General features: G+C 34.5%; 1 protein-coding gene across 25 annotated transcripts in view; it reads right to left on the bottom strand.

Moving 5' to 3' along the window:
- PTPRD (protein tyrosine phosphatase receptor type D) overlaps window positions 1–16,956 on the bottom strand; it is a 2,080,413-nt gene that overhangs the window by 1,257,820 nt on the left and 805,637 nt on the right. For all 25 annotated transcript variants that reach the window (XM_070495512.1, XM_070495506.1, XM_070495510.1 and 22 more), the window contains one exon: window positions 10,231–10,269. The gene's annotated coding sequence lies outside the window, so the exon portion shown is untranslated. The remainder of the gene's footprint in view (window positions 1–10,230; window positions 10,270–16,956) is intronic.

Here is a 16,956-nt window from a genome sequence, read left to right on the forward strand (position 1 = left end):
CAACCACGAGAAACTTGATCTTTCATTATCAGAGAATTTTTTACCTTGACATCCTATACTTGGCAAGCGGATAAGAAAAGCCTGTGTTTTCCTAAAATGCAGTGAAACTGTTATGGAAGCTAAATGCACAACTTCAGTAATGTCTGTGTGTGTGTGACTTTAGTATTCTGGAACGATGAGGTCAATCAAATTAGTATTAAGAATTATATTACTGAACCATTTTAATGCAATGGAATGTGGAATAAAAAGTCACCAGGAAAGACATATAAAACAATAAAATCTGAGCTCATATATAAAAATTTGAGCTGCGAATACTAAGCAAGAATTTTGTACATATAATTTAAAAAACGAATTTGCTTCTTCCTAAAGTATGCAAGAGTGTTAGCAAGGGAGGCGTGGCACTTTGTTATCTCCTTAAGTTTTAATGTAGTTCCTTTACCCAGGTTTGTCAATTTCTTTTTCAGGATAGAAAGTATTTGTAATTATTCAGACACATATTGGTAGAATGAAATGTCCACCTTTTCTTCTTTTTCAGGAAGAAGCATTTGAGAAGTTTTTCTGCGGCAAATATTTTTGTGAAAATTGATGACAAATTGCAGTCCTTCCGGAAACTGCAGTGCATCTGTTTTTTAGAGGATTATTCTTTCAAAAAACACTCAGAACAAAAGTTGTTCATATATGTAATAATCTGAAGTTTAATTCTAAGTACTTCCTAGCAGGAGACATCTTTTAGAGCAGCAAAAGACTTCAGGAGAATCATGTAAGAGCAGACACAGAACTTGACTAATGCAATGTTATGAGTAGTATAGCAACTACATAGCTACCTAAGTATAAAACAAGATTTATTTGACTTGTTAGAATTTTAAGTAAGAAAAAGAAATCCTAAAGTATTGTTGATGAACTGCTTGCACATCTATTTAACAGGGCATCGACGTGTCATATAATACCAAGAAAACATTAGTCCGGATTTAATCTTCCATTATATCTTTCTCAGAAACCTCCTTGGTTATCTCTGTTCCATCCTATACCAAAAAATTCTCATTCTCAGAGATCCATATAATAACGCTGCAATTGCCAAGAACATGTACCAAGCCTCAAGGTGTCTCCCGTATCTAGGAACCAGCACACATTTCCAGGTTAGGAAGGGTATTTCAGAAGCAAGGATAGAGGCTGAAGTCAATTCTCATTCTAGGGTAGGAAGACATTGGCAGGACAGTGTAGAATCCTCCATATTTACTCCCATTAGCATCGCCACATTTCCTTAAAGCCCATCCACATTGCCTCTTACCATTGCACAGGATCTTCAATAAAACACTATGATTGCCTTTAAGTATAATTTTTAAAAATCATTTTAATTGTCAATATGGCCTATTGCAAAACTTTACTTGATAGGAGAGATATAAAGGATCAAAGAAAAATTCAAAGCAATTTTGGTAACTGCAGGAAAAAGCTATCTATATGTGTCAAAAACACAAATACAGGGGCTGGTCCAGCGGCGTAGTGGTTAAGTTTTCATGCTCTGCTTTGGTGGGCTGGGGTTTGAGAGTTCAGATCCTGGGCTTGGACTTATACACCGCTCATTAAGCCATGCTGTGACAGTGTCCCACATACAAAATAGAGGAGGATTGGCACAGATATTAGCTCAGTGACAATCTTCCTCAAGCAAAAAGAGAAGGATTGGCAACGGATCTTAGCTCAGAGACAATCATCCTCACCAAAAAAACACAAAAATATCCCCCCAAAAAAAACCCCAAGAATGCATATGTATGACATCATATATGCCTGAAAATTAGTGGTCATTTTGAGGATACTGCTTTTAAGGTATTATTACTAGAACTACATTATTTAGTAGAAAGAAGATTTAAATGAACAAAAATAAATAAATATTTGAGGAAAGGTCTAATTGGAAATGGCCAGATATGACAAAGCAACATATTCGATGCCAATGAAAAGAACTGAATAAGCAGAAGGTATTTATTTGATAGTGAATCAATATTTATTTATGAGGATGTTGATAAACAAAAGTATACGATGTCACTGACAAAATTTATGCTTAAAATTTTCTTTTTGTAGGATATTAAATTGTATAATATTGCCTTTCTTTAACCTTAATCCTTTTATTACCTCTTCATGTTTCCCTGTTCCTAATTCTGAAATTATGACCGACTGACACTTTCCACCATATATCCCTCACTAACAAAAAAAAGTAAACCAGTTCAGTATCAACCACTAAATAGAAATGATACTTGGAAAGACACTTTCACAAGTCTCAATCTGTTTATGGGCAACTTTTCAAGATATATATCTTTTTCTGATACTAGAGTTTGCATTGCAGGAGTGGTTTTCAGCCTGGGATGAAGAAGAAATGATTGTTTTAGCATCTTTCTCAAAAACAAAGGAAGGAGGATGAGAAGTTGACATGGACAACAGCTGCAAATCGTAGCGCTTCCCTGGTAGAACATATTTGTTGGACAATAAATCCAGTGTTCTGAGGACCCAAAATAGAGGTAGTGATGTACAAAAGCAGAATAATAAAAAATGAATTTTAAAAAAATTATTTAAAAACCATCAGGGTAGTAATTCTATTTTGGTGCACACCTGGAGAGGTCCTGCTTGACTCAGGACAGCAGGCAAGAAATCAAGCAGGGGATGGCATGCTTAATTAACCACAAAACGTTCTTTCAAAGTATTAGCACTAAGATAGATAATGTCAGGAGATTTATTAGTATCCCTATTTAAATTGTTTTCATAACAGCATTTAACATTCTATGTCAGGCGAGGGCATCTTAAACAAAAAAGTAGATAACTTGCCACTAAAAGGACACTTCTCCATGTAGCCCGATTATTCACACTAAAACAGTCCAAGTAAGGATTGTTACTAGCAAGTACGTGAGTCCTATGCCACCTGAGGAGCACACTACTAAGATGCAATAATTTTTTCTCAGAGCTAAGAAAATATGTTTAAAAACTGGTAGTTTCCCCAAAATAGAATGTGCTGCCTTAAGGAGGGTTTTTGAGCTTCATTCTGAAGGTGAAGTTAGGTGAGAAGAGCAAGCAGATGCAAGGTTAATGGAAGGTGTTGAAGGGATGTAACACTCAACTTGGATTGAATTCCAGATGTAATGACTCTCATTCTTAAAAGTTGAATAAACATTACAGAAGTAGATTTTAACATCTCATGACTATTTTATGAGCTATTAATGATTGGCACAAAATACTTCATGAGGCATAATTTGTTGTGCCGCTTATCACAGTAGTATATTTAAATCCTTTCAGTTTGAGGTAATTGTATTCAATTATTTTTTTTTATCTTGTCGTATGTGTGAAGAAAAAAGGTTATCTTTAATTAGGTGCTGTAGAAATAATGCTTGTTGGCATGTAGGTGGCATTTAAAATAGTTACATCTCTTAAAAAGTAAAAATGAGACAGCATACAGAGCCTTCCACTGTAAAAGGCAAAAAAAAAAAAAGACATAGAGGGGGAGTTGTTTCAGGTCATTCTGAAAAGTAAAGAGCTGATTATAAATTACACTGAGGACCACACCAAAAAAAACATCATCTAAGACAGGGAGACTCTTTTTAACTTAGGAAAAAGGAGTGATTGTTGTATAGTCTTTAATATAGACTACTATCTAATTCCAGTTAAGGTTAAAGAACTAAAGGTATTATTATAAGAATGTTGTTCATTTTAAATTGGAAAATGTACCATTTCAAATTCAGATATATGTCTAGTATTATTTCCCTACTTCATGTTGCTTGGTTCATCTAGAGATATTTGGTAAGTGAATAGCAGCTGATTTTTATTAAGTATTGTAGTTTAATTAATATACTATCATATAATTAATTAATTAATAATAATTAATTAAATATTGTGGATTTCCCCGAGGCTTTTATTTTAGGGGCCCATGTTGCCCACTATGCTGAGCAAATAAGCAAAACCTCAGATTATTTGGTGACAGCCAGGAAAGAATTATTTTAAAGTCAAAAATAATACTGCCAAAATATACCTTTGGAAACATCACTCCAGATTTCAGAATTACTCCAACTCTACAATGCCCACTTTCCCAAGAACCGTTTGATTAGTTTGAGTAGGCTTTATGCTGCTGTAACAAAACAAAACCAAAAATACCAAAAATCAACTCTGTGGCTTGAGACAGAAGAATTGACTTCTTGTTCTTTTAAGTTTGCTATGGAAGCAGGAGACTTGCCATGGCAGCTGTCTTCCCTCAGGTGACTCAGGGATCCAGGATGATTTACTCTTGTGGCTCTGTTACCTTAAATTGATGCTTTTTTTACAGAGGCAGAGAGAGTAGAAAAGTGCATAGAGGCTTTTCACCTCCTCTGCCCACAAGAAGATACACATCACTTCCATTTTTCCTTGGCCAGAAATAATCCATGACCGCACTTAACTGTAATGTGGAGGGAAAATAGAATCTCCTTTATGCTCAAGAGTGAAGGGATGCTCAGATATTGATGTGCACTAAACATGTCTCTCACACTATCCTATGATTTCCAACAACCTGCTATCCCAGCAAGGTAAAGAGAAACAATTCAAGGCCTAAAACAAATGCTCAGAATTTTAGTCAACATCAGTTTTCAAAAAAGTAAATAAAAGCATCACTATTATGCAGAACACATAAAATGACAGTCCTTGAAGTCAAAGTCGTGTCATATCATTTTTCTGTTAACCAAACTCTATCAGATTATTTGCACAAATAAGTTATTCAATAAATTGTGAGAGAATTGATGGATAAATGAATCAATGAGAGTATGATTCCATCTTTTGGTCTCTAAATATATGATCTATGTTCCCATCACGACAATTTATATCAGGATAGCATACTAACAGTGATAATAATTTTAATACCTATATATTACTTTAAAATTTACTAAGTGTTTTTTTTTTTGTTTGTTTGTTTTTTGAGGAAGACCAGCCCTGAACTAACATCTGCTGCCAATCCTCCTCTTTTTGCTGAGGAAGACTGGCCCTGAGCTAACATCCATGCCCATCTTCCTCTGCTTTATATGTGGTACGCCTACCACAGCATGGCTTGCCAAGCAGTGCCATGTCTGCACCCTGATCCGAACCAGTGAACCCCGGGCCGCCGAAGCAAAACTGGCACACTTAACCGCTGCGCCACCGGGCCGGCCCCACTAAGTATTTTTATACATATATATATGTTTCCTAATTCAAAACTGTGAAGTGGGCATATGTGTGTGGTTTGTTACCTTCAGTTTTTACACACAACATAAGAGCCTTAGAAAACATACAGTATTTCCACACCATCTACTTTTGAGGGGGAGTACTTTACAACTTCAGGATATTTGGGCAGATGCCCAAGAAATATATTTTTAAAACCCTCTATATTGGAGACAGCACTCAATTTTTGGAAAATGCAATACTCCAGTTGAATAATTTATATTATTTGAAAGAAATTCCATGACTAATGCTAAGCACATGAATGTAATTTGCAGGTTGACTATAATTCTATTAAAAATAATCCAAGATGGGCAAACTTACATAAAACTTGCATTAAAAAACTGAAAACATGAATGAGAAAATGAAGTATCTATTAATCACCTTGCCCAACTGCAGAAGGATTATGTGGATTTCCATAGATTCTACTTTGGTTATTAATGATGCAAATATATATTAGTGTATGTATATAAATAGATATAAGTATATATAGATATAAAAGATAGACATCGTTTTAGGTAGGATATAAAATATATATATGATATAAAATATAGGCACACACAATTTGAGCATAGACTCTTACAATTCTTTTCTCTTGGATTTAAAATAAGCAGGTTTTTCATCATCTCAAATAACCACAGAAGTGCAAAAGATTAAATCTCATTTCAACCCCTTATGTATAAACTTTCTTAAGGACCGCAGATCACAGCTATTGCTTCAATATATATAGAATTTGGTTTTATTAAGAGCTTACTGGGGTAAGTTTTCTCTGGGAAGACATCTCAGTGGAATCTTGGAAATCCTAGGAATAGAGTGAAATCTCAGCATCATGATTAACTAAGTGACTGAGGATGAACTAACTCACTGACTTTTAGACTCCTCAGCCTAAAATGGTGACCAAAATATATGCCTCAAAGTGAGAGTGGGAGTTTGAAAAGAGACTATGCAGAAAAAGCATCTGGCATTGCACCTGATATACAGTGAATGCTTAAAAATATGACTACTGTTCAACTGTACATAATTGTGCATGAGTTATTATTTTGACCTCTTAAAAGGTCCAAACTCCAGGTGCAGAAAATAAAATTTATGAATTGGAACAGATTGCTGCAACTGCACACACGGATACAAAATTCACTGAATTGTAAGCATTAAACACACTATCTTATATAAGTGAAAAAATGCTGCAATAGGATTTTCTGTAAACATTTTCAACTTTAATGAGGGCAACGTTAGCTCTTCACGTTGAAGTGAATTTTTATTTCTGGCATTTAGCTTCAGAGTAAATATTTTTTTAACTTGAGAGTTATGTAATAATTAAATAGAGTATATTTTAATTTGTTTACTTTGTAATAGTTTACATGTTATCATTTATTCAATACTACCATGGTTTGAATTTTACATTTATTTTCTTTTCTCTGAATAACCACTCTAAAAACACAGTTTTCTAGAGTGTATCACATAATTCAGAGTTTTTTTCAGGTAATATTAACCATCATCCATGTTCATGTCATTGCTTCCTTTGAAAATCATAATTGGATAGGAGCAAACAGTTACAGAAATGAAATTTTAGGCTTTGTCTTCATAATTGTAGGTGAGATCCTAAATAAGTTAGTCAATTGAAAACATTTTCTGGGGAACTACTAGACACAGAGCAATACGTCAGGTATGCTGCAGTAAACAGCACAAGATGGCACGGTGCTCTTTTAACAAGCCTGCCAAATTGCACAGTAGAAAATATGCACACAGGGGTCGGCCCCGTGGCTGAGTGGTTAAGTTTGTGTGCTCTGGTTGGGTGGCACAGGATTCACTGGTTCGGATCCTGGGTGCAGACCTACACACCGCTGGTGAAGCTGTGCTGTGGCAGCATCCCACATAGAAGAACTAGAAGGACTTACAACTAGGATAGACAACTATGTACCAGTGCTTTGGGGGGAAAGAAACAAAAAAAGAGGAAGATTGGCGACAGATGTTAGCTCAGGGCCAATCTTCCTCACCAAAAAGCATACCTAAATATATATATATGTGTGAACACAACATGAGAACCTTAGAACACGTGATAGTGCAGACAATTCCCGACTTACAATGGGTCAACTTGATGGCAGTGAGAAAGTGATACACATTCAGTAGAAACCATACTTTGAATTTTGATCTTTTCCTGGACCAGCAATATGCTAAGAAACACTGTCTCAGGATGCTGGACAGCAGCAGGGACCACAGCTCCCAGTCAGCTCCGCAGTCACAATGGGTAAACAACCAATACACTTACAACCATTCTGTACCTAGAAGCCATTCTGTTTTTCACTTTCAGTACAGTATTCAATAAATTACATGAGCTATCCGACACTGTATTATCAAACAGGCATTGTGTTCAATGATTTTGCCCAACTGTAGGCTGATGTCTGTGTTCTGAGCACGTTTCAGGTGGGCTAGGCTAAGCTATGATGTTCCATAGGTTAGGTGCAGTAAATGCATTTCGACTTACGATATTTTCAACTTAAAAAGGATTTTTCAGAACACAATCCCATTGTAAACTGAGGAACTTCTGCATTAGGTAAAGTGCTAAACCTTGTGTTCCTAAAAATAAAGAGTTCAGGGAGAGAGGAAATCCAACTCCAGTATTAAAAACAATGAAGACTTCCAAGAGGAAAAGAGAGTTGAACTTGGCCTTGAGGGATGAATAGAAAATGGGTGTGTGAGCAGACAGGAGAGATCTTTCTGTTCACAGAAGCAGAAATAGTGATGATGGGGCCTGTGAGAGGGAAGAACAGATCAACCTGAGCAGCTTTGGGTTTCCTGGGATGCCCTCAAGGACGACTGCTTTGGGGTAAGTGGTAGTACTTGATTTTATATAACAGATTAGGAGAGAAAACTTATCGGAAACATGGTGGGATATGTAAGTATGAGAGTAAGTATCGTTTTAGAATGAACCGTTCTTTCCATTTTATAAAACATGGCTTAGAAATGAGATAAACTAGAAGACAGAAAAAGACCCAGAAGATAATTGCTATGGGTGAAGACCCAGAATTGAAAGAGCGCACTGTCAATTTAAATGAGGACAGAAGGTGTAAATCAGGGAAAAATAATAACTATAGGAGGAAGGCCTGGATCCCACTATGAAACTAAAAAAAGGTTTACAGTGGAGGGGGGAAAATCCAGGACCTTTGGCTTTTGTTATGATGGAAATAGAGAGAGAAAATTTCTGCTATTGGTAAGACTCACGAAGTCTGCCCTCCCCCACAAGTGCTTAAGCAAAGCTCTCCATTTGCAGAAAGTGCTGAGGGGATGGGAGGCTAACCCTCATCCCCATCCTGGGAAAGAATAGTGGCTGAGAATCTGATCAGGACTTTTAAAAATTGTTAAGGGAAAATACAACTTTCAAGTTTCTGTTGCTCCTATTCATGGCTAAATATGGAGCACTGAATTTATCATTGTGAATAGATGTTATCTTTATCTTGGATCAATTTCTCTGTAACCCTATCCAAAGGAAACGCAAAATCCTATTCATGTCCAGTGAAAGTCTGCACAATGAAGAGCTAAACTGTTCTGTACAATAAAGAGAAGTCTGTCTTCTTTGTAAGTTGGGTAAAATGCTGACAGAGTATTATAATGTTTACATATTCTTCACTTAACTGGCTGGACTCAAAAACAGAGAATGCCAAACCGGGTTCTGCTGGGTGGGACGCAGACCCCAACAATACAGTGGTGTGCTAGTGCTGAGGACAGAGAGGTTAAACCCCTTTGGGAATGCATGGTCCCGTGGCTTTCAGGAGCAGTAAGAGCTGATATATGAGTCTAAGTTTTTCTTTTGGGTGCTGTAATTCTGTTAGTTTAACCTCAAGACTTCAGGAATAGTTTTTTAAACATGACAGTTTACTGTCAACTTTATTACTGTTTGGCAGGAGGTGCACATTGGGATGGCCCAAAGTAGCACCAAAAAGTCATGAAAAGATGACCAGAAGGTATGAGTTGAGAAACCCGAAGAACCATTCGGGAGCAAGAGGTAATGCACATTAACAGAGACATGCTGAGCTCTCATCCCCCTCCCATTCCAGCCCAGCAATAACCAGTTAATGGTAAAGGTGTGTAAGACCGTACTCTGTGATCTATCAAGTTGGAATTCCCTATGACTCCTAGCTGGGTATTATAGAAAGAGTGACTCTAGAAATCAGGAAAGTTTGAGACTCCCAGATTACACAAGAATAAGAATCCAGCCTAGAGCATTCTTTAGAAAATTAAGATAAAATATGAGACAAAATATGTTTTATAATCTTGCATAGGTTCAGAACATAGTAGGATCCGAGTATGTGAATTTGAATGTGAGCAATATTTCAATAATATTTTGAGAGAATAAAAGGGACTGGGTAGAGTCTAAGATGATACAAAAGCTCACGTTTGAAAAAATACAACTTAATAGAAAAACTTCTACGTCAAACAAGCATCTTTTTAATTAAACAATATATCTTTCCCATGCCTATAATACATGTATCAAGCAAACATGGTAAGAATTTTAAAAATTTCCATGTGGAAAAGGTAGTGCCTTTAGTGTGCTTCTAGTTCTATGAATGTCAACTATAATACCAATCCTGTAGCAATGAAAACCTTTTTTAAAATTCAGTTACACTCAGCTCCTCTGTGGTTTTTATCACTGTTGCATTCGATCTATTTTAAAAGAAAAAAATTTTCAAATTGATACTTTCTGCATCTTACCTGAGTAATCCTCTTTCCTATCTCAGACTCTTTCAGTGGTGATTTTTATTTCCTTAAGAGACAAATACTTCCCCTCTTTCAAACATTCTCTTGACCCATGCAGGTGAGTCCTCAAGAAGTATTTGGACTTAAGAGATCATCCTATATGGGTTAAGATGTAACTGACCTTCTTCTACTGTCCTTATGACAGTCAGCCTCAGGGGATGGAAATGAGGGGAGAATTAAGAAAAAGGTTTAAGCCTGAAATAGGAAAAAAAGACATCCTTCAAAGATTTCTGGCGAAGGAAATAAAAGTATTCACAATACTACCGAAAAAAAGTGTCTCACCAGATTTTTGAAGTCACTAGATGATCCAGGAGTTCAAGCCTAGTAAAAAACAAAAATAAAGGAGACAGAAACAAAAAGATATTTTAGTTTTCTGTTTTAAAAATATACATATACAATAAAATTTTATAATTCTATAACATCATTACATTTACAAGTATTGCAGACTGATGAAAATACTTTAGGAAATCATTTTCCTAGGTGAAAATATGTTTTTCACTTAAATTGAAGTGTTTATTTAATTTCATATTGTGCCATTAAAATAAAGACAGACAGACAATAGTCTAGATCTTGAAAATGTGTTTCCAACTATTCAGGTGACCATAATAATTATTCAGTTTGATTCGCTAAGTTCTCAAAAAAGGGAGATGATTATTTTTAAATGTACTCGAAATCCTCTAATGTTTATTACATACATTTAATTTGCTTCTGGGCAAGGCAGAATACAGCTGCTTTCTTTAAAAATTTTCCTGCCTTTGGTGGCTATCAGACAGTAATTAGTTTTGGCTTGGATTCATTTTTGAAAAGTAAATCCATGGAAGATATTAGAATGACAAAAAATAAAAGGGTTTTAATTTCCAAATTATATTAAAATGCAGCCTCTATTTTTTAAAGGTGTTTGAAGTTCAAATGAAAGTCAACATCTGAACAGCACAAATCCCCAAGAGAAGATCTAGCACCTGCCATGGGAGGCAAAGGTTTTATAAATGTTGTCTTGTGTAAAGGCAATGGCAAACACTGTGAGGCCTTTTGTAAATATGCCAGCCTGCCTCTCTGTTTGAGCAGAAATATTGAACTTCTAACCATTATTATTATAAAATGAAGGAGATTATTTTTTTAAACATATGACGACCGCCTTTTCCTTTTACCTTGGGAATCACATTTGAAATCACATATTGTATGAGTGTTGAAACACCTATTTTTCTTTGAAAGAGAGTGGAGAACACAAAAAATGTTAAAAGGAGTTGACACGATGTGTGTATGGTTTTGTTGTGCATGTAATTATGTGTCTGCATCTTAGAACATTTAAATTAGATTATTTTCCCAGAATTATATACATAATGCTGGACCACTAATTGGTAACAAATAGCCCAGAATGAATCTATTAAAATTCCTTCTTTAGGGCCTAGAATCATTTGAGAAGACCAGCAGTCCATTTGAGAGGAACAAGTAATGGATTTTCTTGTATTATGAGAGATTTCTGAATTCCCTGGCTGGGCCTCAAAGGTGTAAAGTGGATGGTTTACCTCCTGGAAGCCTCTGTCCCAGGATCTAAGTTCTGCTCATGAAAGTCATAGAGAATGTCTTGTATGTTTCCTTTCATTTTCATATTTTGTTATTCCTTTGTTATGAGTTATAAACCCACACAAGAAACTTACAAAACTACAAACGTATACAGTTCAATAAATTATCACAAAGTGAATGCTCATGTAATCACCACTCAGATCAAGAACTAGAGCACAACTAACACATAGAAGGCCACAGTTTGTTCTGTGACACACATATATATACACATGTGCATATATACAGTATATACACACACAGCCTATGTACACACACATATATACAGCATATATACACATACCTACATATATATATATATATATACACACATATACACACACACGCATACATATAGTTTGAACCCACATCATTACTTCTTGTGAATTATGCTAAAGCACAGGTTCAAATAAAAATACAAACCATCTGAGGCAATACAGATACATATGCAGGGATTTATGGAAATACAGCCTTAATGCCACATATTCATCATAATTTTGCATGGCATATTGACTACGCGTTGCCAGAGAGGGACAATTCTTTGAACATATCATGTAATATCATTGAACATATTGTGAATATCTCAATAAACTATTTATTATATACATATGTCTATGTTCCAGATTTTTTGGTGATCCTATAGTTTTAGTCTTCATTTTGAAGTGCACATATTTGGAATCATACACTGTATTTTCTTCTAGGTCTAGTTTCTTTCCCTTTACATCGTGTTTGTGAGATTCATCCCTCCTGTTGCTTATAACGATTATTAATTTTCATCACTCTGTAGTAGTCCATTGGATAAATATGACACAATTTATACATTTATTCCTCTATTGGCAGATATATAGATTGTTTCTACTTTTTAGTTATTATGAATAATCCTACCATGAACATTCTTTTGTAAATGTATGTCTATTTCTGTTGGATATTTCCTAGTAGTAAATTACTAGGTCAGAAAATCTGCTAATGTTCTACTTCAGCAGTTATTGCCAAGTAGTGTACAAGAGTTGCCATTTTTGCACAAATTCATCAAAAAGTATTTTTATTCTGCTCAATTTTAGTCATCAGTTTACTGCGTAGTGAAATATGATTGTATTTTTAATTCGCATTTCCTTGATTATTAATGAGTTTTAGTGTATTTTCATATATTAGTCATCTATAGATATATATTCATTTAAAGATACTTTTCCAGCTTCTTGTCTATTTTCTGTGAGTTGTCTTATCTTTATTGATTTGTAGAAGTGCTTTATATGTTCTAGAAACCAGTTCTTTATTGGTTACGTATGGTGAAAATGTATTTCCCAGGGCATGGCTCACCCTTTTACCCGCTTATTGTACCTTTTGTTGCAAGTTAATTATCAATTTTACTGCAGTCAAATTTAACGATCTCTTTCTCTATTTTTTTGTGTCCTGCTTACTATACAAAATGACCATATATATTTCTTCTCTATTTTCTTCTAAAAGCTTTGTTATGTTATGATTCTTTTGCCTCTCACATCTAATCCAAAAATCTACTTGAAATTAATGTTCTGCTCAGTTTGAGTTAGGGTGAAATTTCATTATTTTCCGAGTTGACCCAACAAATTTATTGAAAATACCTTACTTTCCTCACTGCTCTATAATGCTAGTTGTGTCATAAATTAAGCGCCCATAGATGCTTGGTTCTGTTTCTAGATGTCAGTGTATTCCATTTAACTATTTGTCTATATCACAGTCTCCTACATAATGTGATGTCATAATATACCTTTGGATCTGGTAGAGCAGGCCCTTCTAATTTTTCCTTCATTAAGAGTTTACTGAATTCACATAACATAAAATTCACTGTTTTAAATTGTAAAATTTAGTGGTTTGTAGTATGTTCACAATGTTGTACAAACATCACCATTAGTTCCAGAACATTTCCAATACCCCAAAAGGAAACTCTATAGCTATTAGAAGTCAATTCTATTTTTCTCTTATCCTCTTCCCCTGGCGACCTTTAATCTGTCTCTCTGGATTAGCCTGTTCTGGACATTTCACACAAATGGAATCATACAATTTTTGGACGTTTGTATTTAGTTTATTTCACTTAGTATAACATTTTCAAGGTCCAGCTAGGTTGTAGCAAACAGCAATATTCCCTTCTTTTTTATGGCTGAATAATATTCCATAGAATGGATATAGCATGTTTTGTTTACCTATTTATTAGCAGCGGGATTTTGGTTGTTTTCACTTTTTGGCTATTATGAATAATGCCATGAACATTTATATATAATTTTTCTGTTTGAAACTATGTTTTCAGTCCTCTTGGGTATATATTTAGGAGTAAAATTTCTGGGTCATATGGCAACTCTATGTTTAACTGTTTGAGGAACTGCCAAACTGTTTTCCAAAGTAGGTACATCATTTTACATTCCTACAGCAATGCACGTGGGTTACAATTTCTCCACTTTCATACCAATGCTCGTTATTTTCCATTTTAAAAAATTGTGGCCACTATACCCAGGGAGTGTGGCTTGGCATCTTGTTGTGGTTTTGATTTGAATTTCCCAATGAGTAATGATGTTGAATGTATTTTTCATGTGGTTCTTGGCCGTTTGTATATCTTTTGTTGATGTCCATTCAAATACTTTGTCTCCATCATTTTTTCTTTTTCTTTTTTTGGTGAGGCAGATTGGCCCTGAGCTAACATTTGTTGCCAATCTTCCTCTTTTTGCTTGGGGAAGATTATCCTTGAGCTAACATTCATGTCAATCCTCCTCTATTTTGTATGTGGGATGCCGCCACAGCATGGCTTGATAAGCAGTATTTAGGTCCCAGGATCCTAACCCATGAACCCCTGGCCACTGAAGTAGAGTACATAAACTTAACCACTATGCTACCGGGCCGGCCCCCTCCTTTGTCTACTTTTTAATTGCGTTGTTTGTCATTTTATTGTTGAGTTGTCACTACTCTTTTTATATTCTGGATATTCCTTATCAAATATGTGATCTGCACATTTTCTCCAATTCCCATGCCTTTTCATTCTGTTGTCTTATTTAATTTATCTCAATAATGTAGTAGAATTTTCTATGTAGAGATTTTACACCTTTCAATAGACTCATTTCTATTTTTTATGTCACTAGACATATTTCTATTTTTTATTTATCACTTGTGTATAGAAATGCAATTGATTTCCTATTGACCTTATGTTGAACAACCTTGGTAAAAATCATACTAAAATTAATAATTCACCTGTATATTCTTTTCAAATCTCTATCTGTACTCTCATATTATGTGCAAAAAAATGATAGTTTTATTTATTCCATTTAAATGATTAAACTTTAAAAAAGTGTATCTGTATTAAATGTATGTAGGCATGCGTGCCTGTATGCATGCAGACATGCAGGTGTGTATGCAAGTACATACATATTTTGCATTATTGCACTCAACTAGGACAACCAATACAACAACAAATAGAAGTGGTGACCTGGACATCTTTCTCTTGATCCCAAAGGGAAACTATTATCCTTGAGTCCAGTATTTATTGTAGGTGTTTGATAGATATCCTTTATTACAATGAGAAAGATTCCTTCTATTTATATTTACTAAGAGTTTTAGTTATACAGGTTTTTTATTATTCATTACCTTACTTCAATAGGTATGTGATTATTTAAAGTATCTGATTCTTTCTCCTGTCAGTTTTGTTAAGTTATATTTTACTAGAAGTTTATTTTATTCAAAACCTTAATTTTTTTAAAAAAAGTTATTTCCAAAATCCTGTCAACCTCTTTTCAATATCTTATCTTATAGATACTTAACTAATATTAGTTATTTTTGACCACTCTGTTTTTTTAACTTGGTCAGTCACTTCAATACCTACCACTTTATCAGTTTATTCAAAGAACCAGTTTTGGTTTTGTTGGTCCTCTCTATTGTAAGTTTGGTACAATGTAATATTTTTCCTTATATTACCTCCTAACTTTCATTATTTCTCCTCTTCTTCTGTATTTGGGTTAAATGTGCTGTTTTCCTCCAACTTCTTGTGATGGAAGCTTATAACTGACTTTCTGCCTTATTTTTTTCTTATGTGTGTAATTTAAAATACACTCTACTCTAACATTGACTTTTTAACTTTGATTTATTTCTAAATATTTTCAAGTTGATTTTCTTCACTCAAGAGTAAAAAAATATATTTTTATATTTGGTTATATTAATGTATATTCCAGATGTTAATGTATATTTATATTCTAAAAATATATATTTTAATTTTTCTAATATATGGAGATTTTCTAGTTTAAATCAGTTTGTGCACAAAGCTCTTACTCTACACGATGTCAATCCTCTATATTATACTGAAACTTGCTTTATGAGTCAACATCTGGTAAATTTTTATAACTATTCTGTACATTTGAAAATAATATATTTGCCGCAATTGTGTACATCGCTCTAGATAAATTATACTAAATATGTTGATCATGTTGTTTATTCAGATATTGGAAGATGCATATTGTAATCTCCTAGCATAATTTTGAGTTTGACTTTTTTTTTCCTTTTAGCACTATCATTTTATTTGTATATGTTAGGGTACATTGAGAAATACAGATGAATTTAGAATTTTTATAACCTTCTGTTCAATTGAAACTGTTATTTTGTAAAGTGGTACTACTTTTGTTTCTAAGTTGATTTTGTTTGAAATTAATAGAAATGTACCAGCGTGTACATTGACTTTTCTCAATACACAGCAAATAACTTTAGTAAAAAGAAATGCATGGTAAAGTAAATATATAGGCTGTCAACTCACTAGTGGAAGTTGCCAGCTCTTCTAGGGAGAGTCAAAGAAGGCTTTAACTGGAGTGCATATATATTCCAAACAAGAAAAATAGCATATGCAACAGCATGGATGGTAATACATCCTGTAGCTTGGGTCTGAGAGCGTGATGAAAAGAGATATGATTAATATATGAAGACAAAATTTAAGACCAGATTTAAGAGCTTGATAATGGCAAGATTTGGTAGTTAGTTAGCAATTTGAAGATAACGCAGAGAAGATTCTGGAATAGGGTGATGATTCCCTTAATGAAGCAATCTGAGGAGGTGGCAGAGGAATATAAAAGTAAAATTTTAAGTGCATTGAGCTTTAGAACCCTGTAGCCTCTCTGTGAGAGTGGCTCTAGTAATCAACTGGACAGGCAGACTGGAGTTCAGGAGAAAGTTAAAAGCAGGAGATACAGATTTGGGATTTATCAGCTTTTTGATGATAATGAGACATGGGAGGAAAAAAAAAAAACAAGGACACAAAAGTGATGACCAATAATGGAGACTTAGGGGAACATCAACATTTCTGGAATAGGCAGCAAAAGTGTAATAAGCAAAATTGGCTGAGAAACTTCAGAGATGTAGAAGAAGCAAGGAGCCAAGAACAAGGGGTGTCGGCAATGCAAAATGTTCCTCAGAATGTTCCAAGATGATGAAAACAGAAATTTGGCC

Source organism: Equus asinus, chromosome 23, assembly GCF_041296235.1.
Source record: "Equus asinus isolate D_3611 breed Donkey chromosome 23, EquAss-T2T_v2, whole genome shotgun sequence".
Classification (NCBI taxonomy): Eukaryota; Metazoa; Chordata; class Mammalia; order Perissodactyla; family Equidae; genus Equus; species Equus asinus.